This window comes from Silene latifolia, chromosome 2 (assembly GCF_048544455.1).
Source record: "Silene latifolia isolate original U9 population chromosome 2, ASM4854445v1, whole genome shotgun sequence".
NCBI lineage: Eukaryota > Viridiplantae > Streptophyta > Magnoliopsida > Caryophyllales > Caryophyllaceae > Silene > Silene latifolia.
Window position 1 is genome coordinate 143,087,686 of NC_133527.1, and position 8,410 is coordinate 143,096,095.

General features: G+C 40.7%; 1 non-coding gene across 1 annotated transcript; it reads left to right on the forward strand.

Annotated features, from left to right (window-relative positions):
- The first annotated feature begins 4,555 nt into the window (after nt 1–4,555).
- LOC141645171 (small nucleolar RNA R71) lies at nt 4,556–4,662 on the forward strand. Its single transcript, XR_012544757.1, has one exon. It is a non-coding gene; the product is annotated as a small nucleolar RNA R71 (small nucleolar RNA).
- The last annotated feature ends 3,748 nt before the right edge of the window (nt 4,663–8,410 follow it).

The window sequence follows — 8,410 nt, forward strand, 5'->3', positions numbered from 1 at the left end:
TCGCAAGAAACTGGTCTTTCTTGGCTACGTGAGATGTTTTGTGTAAAATTTCTTGGCTACGTGAGATGTTTTGTGTAAAACGTTGTCGCAAGAAACTGGTCTTTCTTGGCTACATGAGACGTTTTGTGTAAGACATTGTTTCTTCAAAACCTAGGAGGTTAAAATTCGTCACTTGTTAAAAATGATGGATTCATGCTACTTTTAAGAAAGTAAAGAGCTTATAACTTACAAAGAAATCGTTTGATTCAAATTGATTACTTCTAGAAAGTAATGAACATATGACTTACATAAGTGTGTTTAAGTCACAACTCAATATAAGGCTTAGAGCCATAAAAATCCGAAACTAAAAGGCTTGATTAGTTGCAAAGGGTTTTGCACTAATAAAGAGAGATTTCAAGGCTTGATTAGTGACAAAGGGTTTTGCACTAATAAAGAGATATTTCATAGCAAGATTGGTTGCAAAGGGTTTTGCACCAATTGAAATGCTTAAGTCTATTTGGATCTTCTTAGGGATTGTGTTTCATTATGAGGTTATGAAATACATAGCAAGTGAATCTAAAACCCACTTCTTCAATAGAAGGAATGTATTCAATACATGTCTTGAGTTTAGTAGATTCTTGCAATCCTAAGATAATATGAAACTTAAGAGAGAGTCTTAAGTAGGACATCAATGAGTTGGAATCAACATTTTGATCATGTGATAAAACATTTCTCGATAAGTCGAGAAGTTATGTTTATACATGGAGTTTAGTGGGAGTTACGAAATTTTAATTAGTCCGATATGTGGATGACATATTGATCATTGCGAATGATTTAAGACTTTTGGAGTATTATAATACATCTTGAATATCCGGATTTATGAAGATAAATCCACATGATATTAGCGTCAGTAAGAAGTCTTATGTTGATAAGATTCATGACTAGTTCAATTAAATTGAACATATTTGATTGATTTCATTTGCTTCCGCTGCCGAATCAATTAAATGAATAATGATGTATAACACTTCATATGCTTTGAGTATGATGAATTGTTTTCAAAATCGAATTTAAGTAATCCTTGCCAAGTAAGCCATATAGATTACCCTTAAGTGCTTGCAGAAGTATTAAGGAAGTAAAGCAAAGTGTTTATGATGCAATATTGTGTAAGGGTATTACACAAGTGACAATTGACAATTGAGATTGCGCATGGTTTCCGACAAAACCATAATCAAAACACACTAGGATGGTTAAGATACCATTGTGGCAAAGTTAATTAAGAAGTAGATTTTCTAGAATCGTTCTAGGCAATAAAGAACAATGAGAGATATTTATAACGGAAATTGAGTACACTTGCGATCATGAGATGTGCAAGAAGGAAGAGTCCCGCACACTGCGAAATCAGTGGGAGCTGTTCTAAGGATAGAAGGCCTATGTCTTGATTGGATCTCGACACGTACTCAGAAAGTTTTGTGATGCAAATGTATACATTACAAAGGAAAACAAGTATGTAGTAAGGTTGAGTAAGGTACAAGAAATTGATAAAACCTACTAACCAAAGCCTTCTCAAAGGCTAAACATGATGAGTCATGTCATTTCAATTGAATTGAAATGAACAACTACGTACAAGATCAAATTAGATTATAGAACATGAAATAGTAATCAGGCATTGACTATTCATATGTGATAATCGCATTTGTCGTTCGAGTTTTATTTTTAAAACTCTTTTATTATACTTTGTTACATCCAAACGGGTTGTAGAGACAATTGAACCCCGTTAAAGTGAACACGGATTAGCATAGTATTCGCCCATAGTCACTTGTATGAGGTGACGTCTCGAAGTGACTAGAGTGTGATGCGATTGATGGCAAGTTCAAGTGCCATACAGTCATGTGAGATGACTAGTCGATCACATAGGCAGATGTTAGGAACGTCTTGTCGGGCCTTATGACCGCTTATAGAGTTCTGGCAAATTTATATAGCCTGGTCGTGGCGAGAGCTGCTATAGTATTCTAATGAGTCGATTCTTTTGACTAAAGACTGTTCACCTAAGATGGCACAGTTTTCGATTAACTTTGATTTGTGTTACTACGACCTTCGTAAATGGGGTCAAATGGGCATATTTTGGGTTATGATGGCTGTGGCTAGTCGAAGGGAATGAGTGCGATAGGAATTGTCCATCCCCTTGTCAGGGTTAAAACAATATCTCAGGGCCACTCGAGGAGTAATGAACTGGAAATGCGTGGCCACGCTCGGAAGGTATCCAGAGTGGATAAATCCGGTCAATCAGTTATTCTCCAGATCGAGGAAACCACTCTCGATATGATCACTTGCAAGTACGACCTGAAAGACACCTTGCATTGAGTGGGAGATAGTAATAGGACAAGAGAATTGGTAACGCACACTTGTCGAGGACAAGTGGGAGATTGTTGGGAAATGTGTCCTCAACAATAGTGCGATTACATGATTTAAATATCATTATTAAATCTCATTTTAAAGAATACAATTGGGAAGTATTTATACCGTCAACTCGGTCAACATATATCGGTAATGATTGGCTGACTAGAGTTTGACATTACTGTCGTACGACGGTGGTGATCAGTTGACCCCCTAGGTCATACCTATAGGGCAACACTCTTAATTGATTATTTAATTAATCGTATAACGTTACGAGTTAATTAAATTACTTGAAAAATTGACGGACGATTTTGGAAGTAAAATTTACGTATCAAATTGAAATGTGATTAAATGAGATACGGTCTGAGTAATCGAATTGTATCATTACTCGGATGAAATTATTGTTTACAGAAACAAATGAAACGGAATGAATAAATTATTATAAATACAGAATGTTGTAGTTTATAATTTGGAAACATTTTTGGTACGAGTAATTACGAATTACTAGTCAATTTTGTAAATGACATATTTTATGAGTATGTTGATTTTTAATATGATAAAAATACATTACATTGTAACATGTCATGTAACATGTTACATGTGACAAATTTGACAAATGACAAAATAAAATGGTTTCTCCATTTTATACTTAAAACCGAAAATATGGGTGGGTATATAGTTTATATTGTGTTATTTATTTTAAATGGAAACACAATCATGAAACTAGGTAGTAGGCTTTGCATGCTTGGTCTCTTGTGAAGAGCAAAAATGAAAGCTATTGGGCAACCTACCCAAGGCCATTTTTTCGGCCATAATGAAGAGAAAAGAAAGAGTTTTCTTTTCCTAATCAATTCATTCATTCAACATCTTATTTTCTAGTGTAAGAAAATTAAAAATACTCTCTACAATTTATGAGAATTCTAGAGAAATAAACTCCAAAAATCCCCTTGCTCTTGACCGAATATTCAAGAGCACAAACCATATTTTTGGGTCATTTTTCACAAGAATTAATATTATCTAGTACTCATAATATTAATTCTAATTAAGAGAAAGCCTTGGGTATAAAGCTTAGGGAGAGATCTTATTCTTAGATCTTTGTTCTTCCATTTGGAAAGCTCAAGAACAAAAGAAAAAGGAGATTTCTTTTGTGCCCATTAGAACCGAAATCACAATGTAAGGACATTATTTCTCTTCTCTTTTATCATTGTTTGCATGCATAAAATCCGTTTTAATTTTATGACAAATTAATTAGACATATATGAGTATGTTAAATATGTATAAAGATCTACATTTCCTTCAAGTTGATCGACTGATATACCTGGTAGACGCCTTTTTCTTTCCTTTGCTCATTCCAGCTTTGTTTTGACTCGGTTTTGCCTCATCTTTCGCAGTTGCATCCTCGACCATAGCAGGCCCCTCCAGGGTAGACCCACTCCTCAAAGTTATGGTGTTTAGGGTCTCTTTCTGGCCAGTTTGAGTCGGTAAGTGTCCCGGAGCTCGAGTGGTACTCTTGCTAGCCAATTGAGCAATTTGGCTCTCTAGCATCTTCATCCCGGCCTCTCTAGCTTGGGACTCCTTCAGCAATAAGTTCTTCAACTCGGTGAACTCAGAATTTTGGGATTGTTGCTGCTGCTGAGGAATATACGGAGGTTTTTGATATGGTTGTTTGTGAGGGGGCACATAGGCTTGTTGTTGCTGCTGTTGTGGAGATTGAGTCGGATTCAGGACATTCTGGCTACTCCACCTCAAGTTGGGGTGGACATTCGGCTCATAGTACGTGTTTGTCTGCCTATAGTGTTGAAAGGCAGCACAAGACTCAAAGGGGACAGAACAATTCTCTGAGACATGCCCCTCAGCTCCACATCTTCTACAGACGAAAGGACCGTCTGAAGCAGCGTTAACATGGTACATCCCTCCTTTAGAAGCTCCTCCCAATTCATATTTGTCAAACCTTGTAGTGAGAGCTTCTAGTGCAGCAACAGAGGAAGATTCAGCAGCTCTCCTCTGGTTTCCTCTCGAATTCCCATATTCAGCCTTGTGAGTGGCCAAATCATCGATGATCTTCCACCCCTTAGTCTTTCCCATGTTCTCAGCAAATCGGCCATTGGCTGCAGCATCCAAAATAGCCCTTTGATCGTCATACAGCCCATTATAGAACTGATTGCAAAGACTCCATTTTTCGAACCCATGGTGCGGTATGGTTCGCACCAGTTTCTTGAAACGGACCCATGCTTCATGAAAGTTCTCATCAGGCCCTTGTTTAAAGCTCGTGATCTGAGCTCTAATGGCATTCGTCTTCGAGGCAGAGAAGTACTTTTTGTAGAATGCCAGGGCTAAGGAATTCCAGTCGGTGATCCCATGAGCAGCTCGATCCAGATCTCTATAACACTCCCTTGCAGCATCACGAAGGGAGAAAATGAACATGGTCTCCTTGATCTGGTCTTGGGTCACACCGGCCGGCGGGGGTATAGAGCAACAATAATCAATAAAAATCTCCATGTGCTTGGCTGCATCTTTATTTGCAGCTCCCCCGAACTGGTTTCTCTCAACCAGGTTAATATAGGAAGGCTTTGGCTCAAATTTTCTCGCCTCCCCAGGTAGTTCGAATCCATTGTAGAGATTCGCAGCTGTCGGCTCTGAGTGACTAGCAATGGTTGCTTCTTCAACCATGACTGGAATTTCTGGAGAAGTGACTGTCTCAGCTGAAGAAGTAGAGGCATGAGATGTAGGTGGATATCCTTCGAACAGAGCGTTCTCGTAGTAGCTTGACAGAGTACTCAGCTCTTACTCTGTCGGTAATACCCTTTGTGATCGTCTCAACTCGCGCAAGGATTTCTCGATCTCAGGATTTAATGGTACTAGTTCACCACCCTGTGACCTGCGCATAAGAAAAAACTACAAAAAGAATATAAGAAAAGTTTAAGGAACGCAAGTCCCTTAAACTAAAGAAAGACTAAATTAAAACAACTAAAAATTAGAACAATTGCCTCCCCGGCAACGGCGCCAAAATTTGATACCCGTCGTGAGGTGTCAAAAATAAATTTATAATCTCCAACTACAACTATAGCTAGTGGCAGTCGGGTCGAACCACAGAGAGGCAGACGTAATTTCTAGTTGTTTAAGTTCGGTCTAAGGTAACAATAAGGTGGGGGTTTGATTGAATTGGTCTATAGCTAATGAGCAATAAAATAAAGTAAACTAAGCAAACAGATGAAATCAAGTATAAAAGGGTTACTAGGATGGTCAGTTCGTTATAGCTTCGGCGGCAGCATACTAAACAGGTCTAAACCAAACACATGAGGCGGGAAATAAAGAGGTCCTCTCGGTCCACTCTTAATAAATAGCATCTTTCGATCTCGCTATAGGTCCCTAATATCACTAATACTAACTTTCGTCCTGAAAAGTGACTAACGGTCTAAACTTTACCTATCTTTCGATCTCAGCATAGTTTAGTCATTTTAATTGGTGATCTAACAACTGTCCCTATCTCTCGATCCACTGGGTCAGTCATAAATTAAGCATCTAACTGGTCGCATGCATTCGATTCGTTAAATACAACATTAAAATCAATTAAAACGAAAGGTAACCTCACGTGGTCAGTCGATCGACCAGTATAGCGATCGATGATCGACTGACACGCGATTTCAGTCCAAATTAATACTACGCCGCCTACACTATAATTCCCCTACATCCTAGCACAATTGATTTAGCTACTCATGGCTATGGCAAAAATAACAATAATATTGACGATAAAGATTACTGAATTCATGCTAAAAATAGTAGAACAACAATTAACATAACGCGATAAAACGGTTTCGGGAACCTAACTAGCAATTCTATACTAATAACGAAATAAGAGTGAATTCAAATAAGGCAGAAGAATACCGAGATTGCAGAGATGTGATTAAGAATAAGAACGAAATTCCAATGCCAAAACAATATTCCGAACCCTAATAAAAACTGAATGTTACTGTGTAAAACTTAGATAAAAATCGGATCCCTCAAACTGGTGTTCTAAGTTACGTTATATAGCAAACATACGTAACACTTATTATCAAACCCTAAAACCATGGGCTTGCGCTTCCTCGGTCTTTTAATTCTCGTCTGGGATAGCGGCTTGGTCGATCGACTAAGCATGGCGGTCGATCGATCGCTTCTTGATGTCTGATAGAGCTTCGAACCCGCAGGTTGGTCGATCGACTGATGGTAGTGGTCGATCGACTGCTTGAGCTGATACTTGACTTCAATAATCTCGTGGATTTGTCTTTTGGGCTTTGAAATGCGCACCTCGTTCCTTAAGTGAATACTTCACGTCAAATGCAATGCAGGATACTCGGAGACGGATTTAGCTCAATTTCCGTTGAATTCTTCACATTTCTGCAATAAAGTACAAAAACACGAAAGTAGACGGAAATGGGGGAAATGGTAGCATAAACTACATGAATGAGCTCTGAAATGCGTGTAAAATGGGATGTAAAACATCATATAAAAGACACGCATCAATGTTGTAGTCCGATAATCATCGGGTGTTTGTTGGAGTCTCAGCAGATACTGGGTATCTACACTACCCCCACTTTGACTGAGGCTTGGACAGGGCAAAAGTTAAAGTAGAGTCCCCAGGTCAATCGAAGATTACAACCTGAAGACCCAAGCGACGTCGAGGCGGCTCGAAAGGATTCGGGCCAAGGACCTGCCGTCGGGAAGGGCGACGCCAAGGCGACTCGAGGGTACGAGTCAAAGGACCTGCCGTCGGGAACATTTTAAAGTCTGTCGACTGTCCGTGCGGGTCGTTTAAAGTCCATTAGACTATGTGCAAAGGCTAGCCAGCCATAAGAAGGAGTCACACCTGAGGCATCTTCAGATATATCCTTGCGTGGTTGCGGATAAATGCTCGCCAGCTGCGGTGCGTATGTGAGGAGGGCTCGCCAGCCGAGTTAAGGCAATGTACCCGAGGCATCTTCGGGATGTGTCTTTGAAGGGTTGCGGACAAAGGCTCGTCAGCCCTGGTGCGTATGTGAGGAGGGCTCGCCAGCCGCGATGCGTTGTAAGGCTCGCCAGCCGAGACAAGGAAATGTACCCGAGGCATCTTCGGGATGTGTCCATGAAAGGTTGCGGACAAATGCTCGTCAGCCCTGGTGCGTATGTGAGGAGGGCTCGCCAGCCGCGATGCGTTGTAAAGCCCGCTTGCCGAGACAAGGAAATGTACCCGAGGCATCTTCGGGATGTGTCCTTGAATGGTTGCGGACAAAGGCTCGCCAGCCCTGGTGCGTATGTGAGGAGGGCTCGCCAGCCGCGATGCATTGTAAGGCTCGCCAGCCGAGACAAGGAAATGTACCCGAGGCATCTTCGGGATGTATCCTTGATGTGTTGCGGACAAAGGCTTGCCAGCCATGGTGCGTATGTGAGGAGGGCTCGCCAGCCGCGATGCGTTGTAAGGCTCGCCAGTCGAGACAAGGAAATATACCCGAGGCATCTTCGGGATGTATCCTTGAATGCTTGCGGACAAAGGCTCGCCAGCCAAGACACGGTCGGTTAATGGACCATGGGAATAGCCGCGCCGAATGGGTTTGTTTTGAAAGTATCGAACTCGTGATGCCGCTGGGGAAATAGTGAGTATGGATTTTCACTATCACTGTTTTGGAATGAGCGGGTTCCGTGAGGAAGCCCCCTGCTGGTATTTGGAAGAATAGTGAATTTGGAATTTTCACCATTCGTCGGCTTGAATTTGCAGTGGCGGTTTTGACCGCCGTTTGTTTTAATTTTGAAGGAAAATAGCAAATTTGAGTTTGCTATAGCGTTTGAAGTGACGGTTTATGTGCCGCCGTTGACATTTGATGGAAATAGTGAATTTGGAATCTTCACTATTGATTGAAGTGACGGTTTATGTGCCGCCGTTGACATTTGAAAGAAATAGTGAATTTGGAATCTTCACTATTGATTGAAGTGACGGTTTATGTGCCGCCGTTGACATTTGGAAGAAATAGTGAATTTGGAATCTTCACTATTGATTGAAGTGACGGTTTATCTGCCGCCGTTG